Source organism: Anguilla rostrata, chromosome 7 (genome assembly GCF_018555375.3).
Source record: "Anguilla rostrata isolate EN2019 chromosome 7, ASM1855537v3, whole genome shotgun sequence".
Taxonomy (NCBI): Eukaryota; Metazoa; Chordata; class Actinopteri; order Anguilliformes; family Anguillidae; genus Anguilla; species Anguilla rostrata.
This window is the reverse complement of record NC_057939.1, coordinates 18,983,065-19,000,030: the sequence shown is the minus strand read 5'-3', so window position 1 is coordinate 19,000,030 and position 16,966 is coordinate 18,983,065. Positions and strand designations below refer to the sequence as shown.

The window sequence follows — 16,966 nt, the reverse complement described above, 5'->3', positions numbered from 1 at the left end:
TGTTCACATAACTACCTCAAAGTGACCTATCGAAATCCATGGCTAGAGGTTCGCCATATGCATCCACTCCAAAGCCATATAACCCAGCGTTTCCCAACCTCGGGGTCGCCTGCTATGCGAATGATGTGGCAAGAAAATAGCTGAAAATAGAAACACTTTTTTTTTAAAATTAATATAAAGTTGTTGTTTGTTTTTGTTTTGTTTTTTTCACAAATATTAAATTAATTAAAATCCAGTTTGTGTTTAAAATGTTCAATTTTAATTAGAAAATATAAAAACGTGTTAAAAAGCAATTGCTTGAATTACCCGTATGCTGCATGAACCTTGAACTTAACTTACGTTGAGCAAACTTTTATTCAGAGCAGCGCGGGTAGCAAGTTAACAAAATTGACCGATTTGTTTATCGAGCTCCACCATCCACATTATCAAGCGAACCTGATACTGAACATATACCTTCAAAACGGTCTCGAAAATGTGATGAATTATTTCTTCGGTATGGATGTATGAGCGTCATCGTGAACAACGAGGAAAAGCCCAAATGCCTCTTATGCGGTATTTTGCGGAGAGTATGAAACTAAACAAAATTAGACACTTTGAGACAACACACAAAGAATACATGGGCAAGCCAAAATCATATTTCGAAAGAAAACGTGATGAGCTGGGCAGGCTGCGGATGCACTTTAGTTGTTCGAAGCAGGATTTAGCGCTCTTGTTTGCATGAAATCAAAGTGCCGGTCCAGGCTAGATGTGACCGATGTGATGAGATGCGCGCTCTCGACTACACCCCCTGACTTTGATGAACTGCAGCGCGACCATCTCATTAGACATGGTGAGTTCAAATTGACGATCAGTGGCAACATATTTTGCTTTACTGGACTCTTAGCAGTGATTGTATAGTTACTAAAATGTAACTGTCTGTCATATGTAACTCTTTAAAACTTTTTTAATATTAAAACAAGTATCCAATAGCAAAGAAATGTCAATATTTTAAATGGCTGGGGTCGCGAAAAATTTCAGACCTAAAATTGGGGTCCTGAGCCAGAAAAGGTTGGGAACCCCTGATCTAACCCCTTTATTCATCAAAAGCTGTTCTCTTTGCAATATACAGTTATAGTGCCGTTGCTGAAAAGACTCTGTATGAGGGCTCTGTCTTATCACCTGAGAGGACATGTCAGAGGTTATTAATGGCTGCTCAACATTTTGCAGGAAAAGAACTGTTGACTGACAGAGGTGAGGGAATATTATGCCATCCAAAATGTCTGATTCTAAGCACCTCCATAGCACTGTCTGTCCAGAATCATTCCATGCTCTTGATGCAGTATGTTGATCTTCTTCTTAAAAATACCCAACACAAAATTTTGTCAGACAAGCCCTTATGTGAACACAGTTGTATTGGCTGCATTAGCACAACGTTTCAGCAAATTTAAAGTTTATGTGACCAAAGTTGTTTTATAATCCAGTGGGTGGAGTGTTAAAATGCCATGAAAACTGCTTTGGTCCTGAATCAAATGTGTCCCCGTAGGGGCTTAAATTTAAAGCAAAAAAACTAATGAAATGAGGAAATGAAAATCGCTAAAGCGTAACCATTTTGTCGTCGGATGTAGCTGTATTTAGACATGTTTGTGTCATGCGCGTCAATCAAATTGTAGGTTTCTGTAGCGGTTCAGCTTCTGACTTAAAGGGATTCGCGGCAAGGCTATGATTTGCACATGCTAAACAGTTCAAGTGTCAAAAATAATTAGAGGCTAAAAAGGAACATGATGAGAGGAATTGATCCTGAACTCAGTGTTGACGACTGGGCCATGGTTTGCTGAATTATTGTCAGGCAAAGTCTGAAATAATGCAAGAGTCACCATTTACTTGTGCTTTCTTTATTGGAAAAGGTCAATTGCCCATAACACTGAACCAAAGGATATCAATCAACGCTTAAACTACACTATGTGGATGAGGAGGGGGAAAATAACCCGTGGAGAATTATTTAGAAACTCTTTCCCAGCTCCTGACAGATTAAGCGGAGAGATGACTGCATTTGACTGTGAGAGTAAATAGACTTTGTCTGCAGCACTGAGAGAAGTTCAGTGACAACCCCGGCCTTTATCTGACAAGCACCAAAAATCCCTTCTGGATATGAAATGGAAGCAGTTATTAAATCGCAAAAGCAATACACAGGATAAAAGCACGCCTTCTGAAAGGACACACGAGACTCAAGCAGCCATCTTGTTTATTTTATTTTTATTTTTTACTTTTTAGGAAAGTAACACAAATACCTCATCACCATAACCTGGGGAAATGTGTCCCAGTCATGCTAGGAATTACAGAATTCCTCATAACCTTGTGCTAAGTGAGCTTGGTAGCTCAAAACCCCACCTTATGAATGCCGGTCAACGTAATTGGTAGGCTTTTGAGAGTCAGGCCTCTGTGCTTCTGCATTTATACTCTAAATTGTCAGCCATTAAAGCCCCCTATTCATTCAGATTAAAGGGCTCTGCCTGGAGACAGACTGTTTTCTATATAAAACAGCTTCAGGACATGAATTGCCCTGGTAGCCAGCTCCTCTCACCAAGGACACTGGAACTTCCCCTCCGCTGGTGTTCCTGTCTGACTACCCACCACGTTGTAAAACCTCCAATTAGGCGAGTGCTTTCTGTGTTCCTTACGTATTACTGTGCTGGGTATTATTTTAAGGGATTCAATAAACAAAAGCCAACAGATGGGACGGGCCATCTCCCTTTGATAGCTTAAAAATGAATGCAGCATTTGGCGCAGTGTGTATTAAACGGTTACAGGAACCTGTATTATCACTCAGTGCTGCTGTGTTATGCTTCAAGTATCATTACTTTAACACACATCTTCCGACCAACAGGCCTTTTGTTGTGTTGAGGCCTTCATGGTGTGGTGTGGGAATTGAGAATAGCCTCATTTAAATTTCAAATAGGAATCAATTATTCATTCACGACTAATGCTAACTAATTGTGCCTTTTCCTTAGAGTTTGAAGAAGACAGGATATGAAAATATTTTTTTCTCTTTTCTAAAGTACAGGGGTGTTCTTCGTGACTTCCAGGGAACACACAATCTTTTTCTGTCAGCTTGCTTCATTGCTGTCTTGTTAGAGTCAGAAATCGTTAGCTGCAAAAATTTCTGTATTTTTTTGCTTTCAGCAGAGCTCTACCACATTATGTACTTGGCCACAGTTTCTGATTAACAGAAAATGCATGTGTTTTCTAACTGATTATTACTCTGTATTTAAATCATTAAGTTTTGAAGGGACTGTAATGTAATTAGTTTGTGGTACATTTTGCTTAACAATACAAAGATGTAAAATTACAGACTTAGAAATAAAAGATATTTGAGCAGTGCTACCCCTTGTAAATACAGGGAATATTCACAGTCCAGGAGGAATATGGTCTATAGATTCACATGACTGTGAAAATCTGAACAAAGAACCTGTACTATATGTAGTACAATATGTAGCAGAATAATAGAATGGTTATAATATCTATAATGGTAAATTTTGTCCTGACAGTAAGCAGCCTCATTTGAAGTATTAAAACAATACAATACATATTTGGTGTGTATTACATTCAAGTGACAATGGAATAAAAAAGATTATTCATGTATACCTTTACATATTAACAGGTTTGGTATAGGGAGTACTGTTGGATGTGATTATTCAAAATGAGGTGCTAATTACAAATGAAGCGCATCTCTTGTATATGCAAATGCCATGGCAGCATTTCCTGCTGAGACAAACCTCATATACAGTATCTATTTTACTATACACTTCTAGTTACAGTGTCAAACAATCTCTAATTTTAATTATCCCCGATGTGTTTTCACAAGCGCACAACTAGTGAAAGTACAGATCACGTTTTATTTCCCAGAGAGGGAGAAGGAACCTGTAATATACAGGGCAGATGATAAATGGTTGATCAATATGCCTCTCTTTCAAGCTTCTGGGTGGGGGGGGGGGAATTATAAAAAAGCCATTTCTCCAGCAAACTCCCAGGTCACTGAGCAGTACATTATTGTGCCTGCTGATTGGCTGAGAGAGCCTCACCTCACAAAGCTAATCATGCCAACCTCATTATTCCCATTAATAACACTGTCACCGTTCTCATGCTGATATGAAGCTGCTGTCCGTGCCTTAGCTTAAACTGTACAGAGGGAGGAAAAAGGCAGGAGGCCAGTGGGAACAGGAAGCCAATGTCGCAGGGCCTATTGATAAACAGATGGCTCAAGGTGTACTGGAATGACATGGCGTCAGGAGTGGAGTGGGAGGGGCCCTGAGGAAGTCTGCAGCACTCCGTGAGCCAGAGAGAGAACCGGGGGCGCAGTGTGCTGTAATGCTAGGTAAGTCTGGGAAGCGATCTGGTCCAGGTGCCCTTTGGTTAACCTTTTAATTATGCGCCTTCAGCGCACCAGCCAAAAATGTTCCAGCTCAGGTAATGTAACTCAGGCCGTGGCCCGAGGCCCGCTTTATCTCTGCACAGCGCGGAGCAGGAAGTAAGGCTCGGAGGAGAATGGCATGCTGGGCCGTCCCACCCGCGTCGCGGAACGCCAACTGCTGCCCGAGCGCAGGGCAGCCGGGCCCGGAACATTCTCCCCCTCAGGATCGCCGACCCAACCAAACAGCAAATAAACTTGCGGGCTGCGGACCCTTCAAACAGCCACTCGCCTCACCCCTCTCCTCCCGGCCCATAAATGTCACGGCGGAGAGCGCGATGCAGCACCCTGTAATTGTGCAGCACAGCATAGTGGTTAATGCGTGCGTGCGCGCAGGACAGCTCTATTTGAGGTGGCAGGCACAGGTGCGTTAGCGGTATGGAGGGATCCAGCGGGTTATTGGCCGACAGATGGCTCGGGTAGAGGGGAGGTGGGATGAAGCTGTTGTGCGCGGAGCTGCCAGAAGCGGCTGCTGGCTTCGCCCAAAAGGTGGCTGCAGTTCAGTTAGCGCTCAGTGAGTCAGCCGCGTGCGTCTATCGAGAACCATTCCCCTCAACGCTCCCCCCCCCCCCCTCGCCCCCCACACCTCGGTCCCACAACACCTAGATCTGCCACCATCTTCACAACGCATTATGCTCTCAATAGAAGCGCACAGGTGTGTTTTAAGTCTCGCAGAGAGGCAGCAGGTACGCAGTGAGCTGTGCTTCCCTTTATGTCTGCAGCGCTGCTTTGTGGTGCGGCTCTGCTGTCGCTGACAGTAATAGCAACGGCAGTCATAGGAGCAGCAGAGCAGCCGGAGAAACCACGGCTTAATTTTGACAGATACCGTTTTTTGAAGCCAAATATGTAACGTGGCCATTTATATAAATGCAGGAGGAGTGTGGAAAATAAAGCACCAGGGCGAGAGGAAATCAGTTTATTGAGTTTAATACGGTGCCTTTTTTTGTGATTCACTTTCGGCATTTATTTCCACCACATGAATACTTATAGCCTATTGGGCCTAATGGCCTTCAACTCACATATTTGCCTTTCGATTTTCAAAATGACCTTTTTAATTCTGATGGCTTCACCTGTTCTATATCGTGTGGCAACAGGCGGATGTTAGGACTTGGAAAGGCCAGGCTCATCGAGTACGTCCAGCACTCTGAGTCAATGGACAGATAGCCCCCACGCTGCCACTGGCTCTCAGTCTCATTTAGCGAAGCGGTGCGGAGAGCCAAGAAACCGCAGGGATAGGTACATCTCCAGGTGAAACCGAAAAACTGGGGGGAGATGGCATTTCAAAGCCTCTTCTGCGGAAGTTTAAAATAATTACCTCGTCAAAACTATTTTATTTAGCCCTTACTTAGACAGCGAGTCCGCACCCTTTCAGGTCGCAGCGTTTCCAAAATGATCGCCGCAGGCCAAGTGCCTCTAAATGGCCACAGCCTCATCAAATGAAGCATTTAACGGTCACGAAATCAAAGCATTTTAAAAGGAGACTTATATGACTGCCCGCTGATGGATTGTTTGCTCACTGTTCTGTTTCAGCATATTGATTGCGCCGTAGCTTCAGCCAGCTTAAGCCTCCACTTTGCCGCTTTTATTTTGATACCCCACCTGTCCTTTGATTCATGGCTGACACCCTCGCAAAAAAAATTTCACTGTTGAAAGTGCTGTCGTCTTTTTTTTCAACTGTATCCCCAGGATGGCATCCTTTCAAACATGAGATGCGTTTTTATTTTGCTGGCTGTTCAGGGAATTTCTGTTGTGGCGGCTCAGTAATAGTTTTAACTTGCATCAGGAATTTTATGCGCATTCCACTTTGTCCTCTTTTTACCTCATTTCAACACTGATAAAGGTGTTTACTCATAATGGTCCAAAGTAATTATTTAATAATAATTAAAAAATATATTAATAAGATAATATAGTCCCTTTCCAAAACCAGTAATTGTACTCTTTCCAAATAAATAAAACATTTCTATATTATGTTAAAAACAATGTGGTGGTATTTTGTGAATGTGTTCAAATCTATTTCATTTTTTATGTATGTGTGGAGTAAAGAAAAAAAGCAGAATTAAATCCAGCCAAATTATCCAAGATGGAAAAAAGATTTACCAAGCATCAGATGCATCCCCAGAGCCACCTTTTCCAATCCAGAGCCAAGGGATGGGTGTAAAAGGTAGAGGGCTGATTGATGTGGACACATGAGATTGTCTGTAGATGGGAGGATGCACTGGGCGTAGAGGGTAAACTCTGAGTGGGACCCCGGACAGCAGAAACCAGGCCAGGGCAGAGGTATGGCCCCCAGGTCACCTCTGTGCTCTCAGGAGATGGCCACAGGAAGAGCTGTCTCCCATGATAGATGTCTCTGATGGTCCCAGCAAGGCGACGGAAGTGCCCACTCAGTAAGGGAGCTGTCAGTCATCCCCTAATGCCCGCACCACTCCTTCTAACCCCAGCCCCATCCCCACCCCCACTCACGCCCACCTCAACACCATCCACTCTGCAATCTCCCTCTCAGGCCACTGTCTCCCTGCCAATTCCAGACCCTAGTGCTAATGTGACAGGAGCATGGCTTCATGGCAACCTTTCCTCTGCATGGAGGTCCATTTCCACTTAGCTGAGCTGAGCCTGCACTGCAGCAGCAGGACGGGAAACCGGGTCGAGATGCAAGCCTGTGCAACGCGAGCTGAAGTTTGCTCCCCGCACTTCCCTAGCTGTTACTTTTCAAGCCGAATGTTTCCTTTTTTTCTTCAGATTCAGGAGACTTCAAATGAACACATTTGTCATCCCATAAATATACACGTATATGTTCCTCTACTGAATTTTTACATTTAGCAAATGTTTTAGCTAATTTTGTAAATATTGCATTTACAGATGACAAATTGCATTTACTCCAACAAATATATAAATAAATATTCATATGAAGCTTTTATACTATCTTTATTATATATTGTATTTATTGGCTAAAATATAGTTTAATCAAATATTATCATTCAGCTGCCTAGATAAGCCAGGCATTAATGCACTGCAATATCATAATAAGTCACATGTTGCTTGCCAACATGCAACCACACCCAGGGCCAATGCTGATGTTTGAGCAAACCCAACATCATCCAACTGATAAAAAATGAAATACAGCCAACAGGCCAATTTGGTCACATTTGCTCTGTATTATTCTGTCCTTCGAGCACAGTTGTACCAACAAACTGATGTTGTCAAGTAAAAGACTTGAAAATATATTTTTTAAATTAAAAAAATTACCTTTTAAGGATTTCTTCAGTGTCTGGCATTTCGTTTGAAAAAGTGGCCAGCATTTTCCTTCATGACTGTGATATGCCGAGCCCTGTTCTTTCTTCTATAAATCTGTATGTATAAAATGGTGATATGAACTGAGAATGCTCAATTCAGCTCAGTTTTCCTCAAGCTGTAATTATGGTAATACACACATGGCAGCATAATACTGCAAAGTGGCATGCAGTTTCTTGGAATGAGCCTAGTAGCCTGTGGGCACCTTGTAGCCTGTAGGGGCTGTGAGGAGCTAACTTACATACACGCTAACTCAGGCAGTATGAACCCAAATGCATCTCTATGCTTCAGACTCGCAGTCATAATCAGCTACTGCACTGATATAGCCTGCAATCTGTCCTGAAATGTCTATGTTTAGGCTTTAGGACCAAGCCTGCATTTGTGGCAAGCATCTTTACAAACTAAGATATCCAGGAGCAACGATCCTAATTTTATGCAAGATTTGTTTTCCAACACAGGGAGCCTCAACACACTGTGTCTCTCACAGCCATGGAACCAACTGATTAAGTTGGTTTTTTATCTGAAATTGCATCATGATATTTTATGCATTTGATCATAAAATTATAAACATGGGGGAACAAACGACAGAGGAATCCAACTTCCAGCAATTGGAAAAGAGGGAATCCAAAACAAAGCGGTCACCAAGCGCCTGAATTTCGAACACCACGTGGAGCAGGCCGAACTTAGACGTTGGGGTTGTGCATTCCACTGCTCCCCCACCCCGGGCCTTCAAGTCTGAATTGAACTGTTTTTGACGAGCCGGTAGCCACTGGATCCAGGGCATGTGAAGGCGAGCCCCGGCGCAGGAGGTTACATTATTCAGGCCTCCCTGCTCTACGGCTCCGTCTCAAGGCCAGCGCTCATCGCCGCCGCTCGGCGCTCAGTCATCCGCGCGGCCCATCCATCACCATCAGCCGGGGAGGGCGCCGCGTCCGCGCCAAACACAGGGCGCTAATGAATATGAGAACACTTACTTAGGCCCTTTCAGGCCCGACAGAAAGAAAGCAATGTTCTGTGCCCCGGCCCCGCGTGTACCACATCACTTGAAACGTGCACACAAAAAATAGACTTGTGTCTCCTTTTTTTATAAGGAGGAGAAGAGAAAAAAAAAGAAAGAAAATGCACGCTTGCTTTGAAAAGCAAAAAAGGAGGGAAAAGGCGAAGGAAGCATCAGGAAAGAGGTTAGCCGCACAAGGTGCTTTGTGGGGGAAAAAAGAAATCCTTTTTTTAGCCCCTCCTCTGCTCACCGTGTCTCCGCTCCTGGTCATAACCTATCGACAAGCTCGTCTTTCTTCACATCACCCCTCTGGGCAAAGATTGGAAAAAACAGCGCACTGTAGAAATGATAATGGCTGAAGATGGAGTCAGAGGAAACGCAATGAGAACATTCTTTGTAATTTTGCATTTGTAAACATTACAACACAAAGCCAGAAAATAAAGGAACATTGTCTCGGTATGATTTTGTCATTTCCAAAATAATAAAAATAGGCAAAATGTTGTGATCTATAAATGTTGTCGTTCACACAGAATGGAACTACTGTGACTAACATATACCAAAAAACCTATTTTAAAAAAACATCCGACAAACGATACAGAGCAATATGAAATTAAACATTAAATCCGACTAGAGCAATGCTGACAAGCATTAGTTAATGTAAGGCAAATGAATGTTGACAGTAAATGTTTCACACATTTAGTTACAGTTACACATTCAAATTATTCAAATTACTAAAAATAGAAAAAAAAAACGAGAAAAACATTTTGGCTCCATGGACAGAAACTTTGGTTTTTGAATGCAGGAGACACTGTGGTTTTCTTCTATTTTTCTGGTTATTTGTTGCCTGGCTACTCTGTACCTCAACATCTGTAAGGCTAGTTCTGTGTCCTGTCTCCTTGGCGTACGAAAATGTTTTATTAATAAACACAAATAGCCATTTTAAGCCACTTTCACACCTAGTTTGCTTGATGGTTTGATTTTAATGGAAGTGGTCGGGCCTGTTTGGAGCTTTATGTGAAACCTTTAGCAGTGACATAATCACACCAGGATGCAAATTAAAACAATTAGCCAAGAGAGAGAAGCGGTCTCGGACCATTTGGAACCAAAATCAGTGTGTGTTTGCAATTTTGATACGCTAAACGTTTCTGCGGTATGAAAGCAAAGGCGTTCATGTTCAGTTTGAAACAAAGTACTGAAATGGGGGCCCCAAACTCTGGAAGTACAATATTCCACTTTAACCTCCTGTCACTTCAGTAAGTGGGCTGACAGTTTGTTGGCAAATTAATACAACTGCAAATAAATTTTCCCTGATTGGAAACAAAGCAGAGCTAAACTATGGAAAGTTACTAATGTATGATGTAAATCACTAGCAAGTGAACCTTAACATAATGTTTGCTGTGCTTCGCTGTGTCAAACAGGATCTGTGTACATGGGGTTAGAAGGTGATAAGTTTCATTATCTTTCAGATTGGCTTCTGCTTAGCTGGACACTGATACTTGCCATTAGACTAAAATAATAGCATTTTTAGTGCTTTGTAGATTTTAAGACTAGGAACAGCGATCCTGGGAATTTTTAAATTTGATTTATTTATTTTTTAAATTCCTGTTTCCCGGAGGAGAAAAAAAAAATCATCAAGCAAACCGAGGAAATCATGTTTGTGTTTTTCACATTTAAAATACATTACTGGGCCATTTTGCTCAGCAGGAAACTAAGCACGCAGAAAAATTCTATGTCACTCTCTGTCATTTTAGCACTTCAGAGAGCAATTGTGCTGGCACAAGTTTCCTAACACCAATTGAATGGGGACATTTGTTTTTCCACATAGAATATCTATGTCAGTACATATCGCCACTTAGAATGGGTACATGAATTTGTTAGTAATATTCCTTGGACATTTACTGAATGTAGACATTACAGTTATCATTCTTTTCTATTTTAATATTTAAACTTTTATTCCCTTTAACCAAATAGTTTAAACCTAAATATTATCTCTTCTGTCACCATTGAAAAGAATTCATTTTTAAAAACCTTCAGACCAGAGTCATCACAACCCTTCTCATTCCATACTGTTATAAATACTCAACAGGGGTTTCAGCTGTGTTGTGCACATTAAATTAGTTTCAAAGAATGAATTAATTCATTCATTAAAACACAAATAAGAGGAATGGATTTCTCAATGACAGACAGGCAGGCAAGCATGTAGGCAGGCAGACACAGACAGACGGACAGACTGACTGACTGACTGACTGACAGACAGACAGACAGACAGACAGACAGATAGATTATTTACTTTGTTTGCATTCGCAACATCTGTGGTTGATAGTTCTGTTTTTCCATATTACTTTTAACCTTTTTACCTTCTGAAAAGCTTAGTAAAAGTCTGAAAACATTATGTGGTACAGTAAACCTCTCTTTCACGAAAATATATGTCAGGAGGCCATAATAAAGCTAACTAGCCTTCAGTGTGCTGTGGTAGACAACAGCTCTGGCGAGAGTAAAGGAGTTAGAAACAGCATGTTTGTTTGCAGGTTCTTTGGCCTAATTGGGTGAGTTGTATCTGGAGAATATAATGAATAGACCAAGGAAACATGTTACTGGACTATGGATTTTTGATGGTAATCAATGGTATTCATTATGGGATATATGTTCCTTAGGCAGATAATCACTGTGTGATAAACACAATGCATGAACTTTGATAAGAAACTGACAGAGTCCCTGGGCTCCTAAATCAATTCCACCGTGCCACGTGACATAGAATGATTCAGAGACCATTTCAGTTACTGCTGCCTAAACAAAAACTCCAGAATTTAGAACAGTTAGCACACAGGTAAAGTTATTATTGTGGTTGTAATACAGGTAGCAGTAATGGTGTCATAAAAAAACAACAGTATTCCCCATGTTTATGCATATCATTCTGTCACATAACTTCATGGACCCATCTGTCTTTTGTACAGTAAGTGAAGGAAAAGTGTTCAGTGATCTGCCTGATTTACATCAATGAATGTCTGCAGCACATGTGCTGTGCGTAGCACAGGTAGCATTAACTTAAAATGCAACTTTAGAGATGCTTAGCAACGCGTTTGAGCGCAAAAAGTGGTTAATGGAACAGGCGGTCGATCTTCTGCTGCACTGAAAACGCCGGTTGCAACCCTGGGTGTTTAGCAAATAAATACGGCCCTATCCAGAAGGCCTTGGACAGCGTGATTTTCAGCATTAGGAGGCAGTTGAAGAACAAATGGAGCTCGGCAGAAAGCAAGCGATGTGTCCACACTCCCAGCTCTTGCACGGGAGAAAGGGGGTGATTTATTTATCGAGCTTGTTCTCGTCACAGGTCTTGGCCCCGCGGGGGAAACAACTAAAAGTGTAAAAGGTCCTTGCTGAAAGAACGAGTCCGAAATGCTTTTGGAGGGGGTTTCTATGCCGGGCCAGCGCGTCCTTTTGTGTATGAAAATTGCTTGCGCTCGGCTGTGAGATGGGACGTGTGCCCTGCATCTCTTTGTGTACATATCCTCTGTGTTTACAGGATATTCCGTGAGCTTTCTTTAAAATTGATTTACTCCCTCCTTTTAACAAAATTAGCCAGAGGGAGAAGTGACATAGGGGTGTACCTTGATATAGTGCACGCATGGCGACGTGTGCAGGCAAAATAAATTGTGGTGACTACGCCCATTTAAAAGGAAAGACTTCCTTTGATGAATTAATACCGTAATATGATCACTTGCGATGCTATGAAGGGAGGATATTCTGAGCAATGTATACATGTCATGCCAAAGAGCTTGCTGAGTAAAAAAAAATGATTTTTTTTTCTTCAAATGTTATTTTATTTGAATGTTCTGTATGACTCCATGTTTTATTTTAAAAAATGGACCCTTTGTCAGAGCAGGAAGCGTAAATATGAATCTGTTTGAGTAATTGTATGTTCTCCTTTTGTTGTTTCCATCCATGTGACGATGTGTGATGATATGTTTAAGGCACTACCGAAGCTGGTACTATTAATAAACTGGAGACTTAACAAAGTCACAAATGAACAACCAATCACACGATATAGCTTGTTGTTTTTGTTGCAGTTTCACAGTAAATGAACTTCTCAGACGTCACTCAGTTAGCACCACCACTTATAAATAGGCACGTGCAAATCTGCATCCAAACATCTAATCATTATCTCTATGTGCACACGATGCTTTTTTAGTGTTCTATAAATTCAGATTTTTAGTGTTCTATAAATAGGGCTGACAGGGCTGGGCTTGAGACAGAGGGTGTCCACTGCTCTTTGATTCGGTGGTCAGTGACCAGGACCTCTGGGACACAGGGGCCATCTCGAAACGCATTGCTTTCCAATGGAAGCCGCCAAACCCATTCACACAGCCACGGGGCGTGCGCTGCCCAGCGAACCACAGCATGAGCGGGAAGGAGGATTGTCTTATATTAATAAGCTATTGATTCCCGGAGACACTGTTTGTTATTGTGTCAATGGGCTGGGTACCCAGGATTGCGCTTTCCCCATTTTAGTCTGCTGTATTGATGTGTAACCAGCAAAGAAGTGGTAATGGATATATAGGAGCAATAAAGGCAATAGAACTTAAAGGGAATTATGGAATTTAGCGTGTTTCACTTACTGTGAACCCCTTCCTCTCTCAGCGAATGCAGTGCTGAGAAGCTACCAATACTACCCGTTTGAGAGAGGATAGCAATGAAAGAAATCTGAGGACACAGAAATTGCATTGTTGAGGTTGGTGCCGATATGATTGATTATTTTAGCTCTGTGTCTCCTGCCATACCTTTTATCTATACTGAATTGGAAAAGCGTATCCATGAAAATGTCATCAATTGATATTTATTGGTTTATAGAACAGCTAGACAGTGTAACTAGAATTGCATTTCAATAATATGTTAGAGTAAATGCATAAGGAGCAAGTGACATGTACAAAATGCTCTTTTTAATTCACTGAGCATAACCTATCGTTATAAAATTAAAGTTGCAAACAATTCAGCCCACAGTTGATCATACAAACTGAAGTGTCATACAATGTTTCGGATCTTCTTTCATTCGGTGTCCATCCATATTATATTCCTGGTCTGGGTCACGGGGGGCGGCTGGAGCCTATCCCAGCATGCATTGAGCAAAAGACAGAATGTACCCTCAATACGTTACCAATTCACCGCAGGGCACACTCACCATTCCTGCAATTTAACATTCTGTTTTCTTCTCTTACCAAGTAAATATGTTCTTTCAAGCCTTATGTGTCGTATCAAAGTGTAAAATTACCAGCTGTGGCAATCGCACCTATGATTTTGCTGATAAAACTACATGCTAACAGGTTGCTATGCTCTGCTAACTGACTGAATTGTACCTTGCTTCATATTTCACTCATTGTTTTCATTGTTCAGCTAGGACACCATGCTGTGAAGAACACTATATGAAAATAAAATGGATTTATGGAACTAATTTTCAGTATTTACACTATGTACAAGCAGCAGGTTTGAACAGTAAATAGCAGTCTTGCCTGCTGTCTCAAATTATGCACCCAACGATACTAACTGCAGCAAGTACAACTAACTGTAACTCACAAACATCGATAAGGAAGCTATTAATTTTCCTCTAGCCAAGCTGTCTTCAGACAGTAACATACAAAAAGCGTTCTCTGAGCTATTTTGGTTATTTCGCTATAAATCTTGGTACTGTTCAAGGATGAGCAGTATACAAAAAAAACCCATAACAAGTGTCTGGCATATTTTGCTGTCTATTCAATACACATAACCTTGTATAGTTTGAAATAAGGTAACAGTTATACTTTGGCCAGCGGCGGAATGAACAGGAAACTGAAATCAGACTCCTTAAGAACTGATGAAAACAGCGGAAAAAAATTCACCAATGTCATTAAATGAGGAAATGAAAAACAACAGGGATCTGTTCGAGAGGTGCAACTTGGATTCATGTTTGCACAACCATGCAATTGCTTGTGTCCTGTTTTTCTTCTCAAAGTACACTTCTCTTTTCTATCAGAGAATATAAAACAGGTTAGTTACTTACACATTTGAACCGTATACTTTGACAGAATAAATTGCACTACTTGGACAATAAAATTAACTATATTTTTAACAACTTTTTAAAAGATATTGTAATAGGTTTATCATTATAAACAAATACACACATTTAAAAAAGATCTTTATAACTCATGAAGACATGATAGCATTTGGGAAAACAAAAACTCCAATAGGTTTTTTGTTTTTTTTGTTGCATATTTTCCTGTTTATTTTCTCTGGAAATGTAATGTAATTTTTCAAACTTTATATTTTTTATAATTCTCAACCTGTGGGCCAGCTCATTCATAGGTCCAGCAACAAGCCAGTCAGCAGTGCCGAGCCGCAAAGTGCAGATCATTTAACACAGGGATTTTCAACTTCTTCTGATCCAGGGCCTGCTACCCAGGCTCAAAGGCATCCAGGGGACCCCCCCACCCCCCATTATATGTAAAAAAAAAAGGTTTTGTATTTTGAAATATATCCCAAATCTATATTGCATATCAAGACTGGCCAGAGACCCCCCTACAGTACCTTCAAGGACCCCCTGGGGTCTGAGGACTCCCTGTTGAAACTGCAGGATTTAAAGAGATCACTTAGTTTCGACATGGACCTTAGCAGTCTACGGTGCGTGTCAGTTACGTGGTCAGAATACTAGTGATCTCCCGTATTATTTTAGTTGTTCCAGGCCGCTGAGCGAGAGTGCCCATACATCAAACACACAGCGAAAGCCAAAGAAGTGCGTTAATGAGATCCTCTTCTCATATCCAGCTTACCAGAGCTGGCCGCTGGCTCGCCATTCCTAGGAGAATGTTAATGCGCATGAAGTATTTGAAAACAAATGCAATCAGTTTAAATGCAATGATACCGAGTCGTGGGGCATCGTTAGCATAAATGCGGATTGATTCACTGTCCCAAAAAAAACGCAAAGGGGAAATAAAATAGCTAACGGACGGCTCATTTCAGGTACTCTCTCCGATCGTCGGTTTATACGGCGAAAATTTACAGCTTTAACGGCGCCATCTTCATTTCTGTCACCTCAGATTTGTTTTTTTGTCACTGCATCATCTTTGTTTTTATTGCAAATTACGGAGAGCCCTGAATAATCGGGCCCTCTGATGTGGGTGAGCCTGGCTAAATTTACCGCTGGAGTCTGTGGGGTTGATCTTTGCGATTACTGAAGGTTTTGTTCTGCTTTGTCGGTGGGCTTCCCCCTTATGAGCTCGGATTAAATCCTCGTCCAGCCAAAGACACGTCCCACGTGTGACTCTCATATTTTTTTTTTCCCAGAGGCACGTGGGGAAGTATCCAGGTGACCAACTACTCAGGGCACAAAGGCCAAGCAGCAGTCAGTCTGGACGAGCTACAGTACTGTCCTACTCTGCACTGTAGCCCTGGAGCTGCTTACATGGCAAAATCTAAAACGGGATTATAATCCTATGAAACTGATAGATCAGTTTTAGGGGAAGAATAATTAATCATTCAAATCTGCAGTCAAGGTTATATGGCAACGTACATTTTGTACTGCTATGATCACAGGAACCTTGTTGATTCAAAGCCACTGAGTCCTAGGTTCAGCCTACCTGTATTTGCTCAAACAGTATCATCTGCTACCTCCTTGAAGGATGTTTTGTTGTTTGTTTTAGCTTTTGTTGTTTCTTTTTTTTTTCTTTTGTGTTTTTAACAATTTGCTAGGTCTTTTCTAAAGGAAACACTAAAGGAAAGCCGATATAGAATCCCATGGTTCGTGATTCACAATCTTCAGGTCAATAGAATGACCGCGCCTTTGTGGCCATTGTCTTTTAAGGAACCAAATAAAATGAGTTTTTGCATTTCTGCAACCTAGGAGAGTCTTTTTTTATCTTAATCTGTGGATAAACAACTATATCATGTAGATGACGCAGGTCAAAATGAAACTGTTAGCTTTTGAATTAGTAGAAAGAGACTGTTTGGTGAGCACATAAATGTGACTGATGACTTTGATTAATGGGAAAGGAAAAAAAGATTAGGTGTTGGCTTCTCATAGTCTTGTCTGTACTTTCCTTTAATGATTTTCTTCTCTCCAAGGTTGACCCTGGAGGGTCTAAACAGTGAAAGCCATGTGACTTCCAGTCAGGAAATGGATTGGCTTTGTGTGTTACGTAAATAAAGTCTGGCTCCTTTTATTATCAATGAAGCATAGCCGAATCAATTTATAAACAGTCTTATCAACT

General features: G+C 41.3%; 1 long non-coding RNA gene across 2 annotated transcripts; it reads left to right on the top strand.

Moving 5' to 3' along the window:
* Positions 1–322: 322 nt before the first annotated feature.
* Positions 323–16,599, top strand: LOC135259279 (uncharacterized). Of its 2 annotated transcripts, XR_010331230.1 has the most exons (3): positions 329–829; positions 13,371–13,461; positions 16,044–16,599. It is a non-coding gene; the product is annotated as an uncharacterized LOC135259279 (long non-coding RNA). The 2 variants fall into 2 exon arrangements; XR_010331229.1 differs by lacking the exon at positions 13,371–13,461 and having other exon boundaries at positions 323–829.
* The last annotated feature ends 367 nt before the right edge of the window (positions 16,600–16,966 follow it).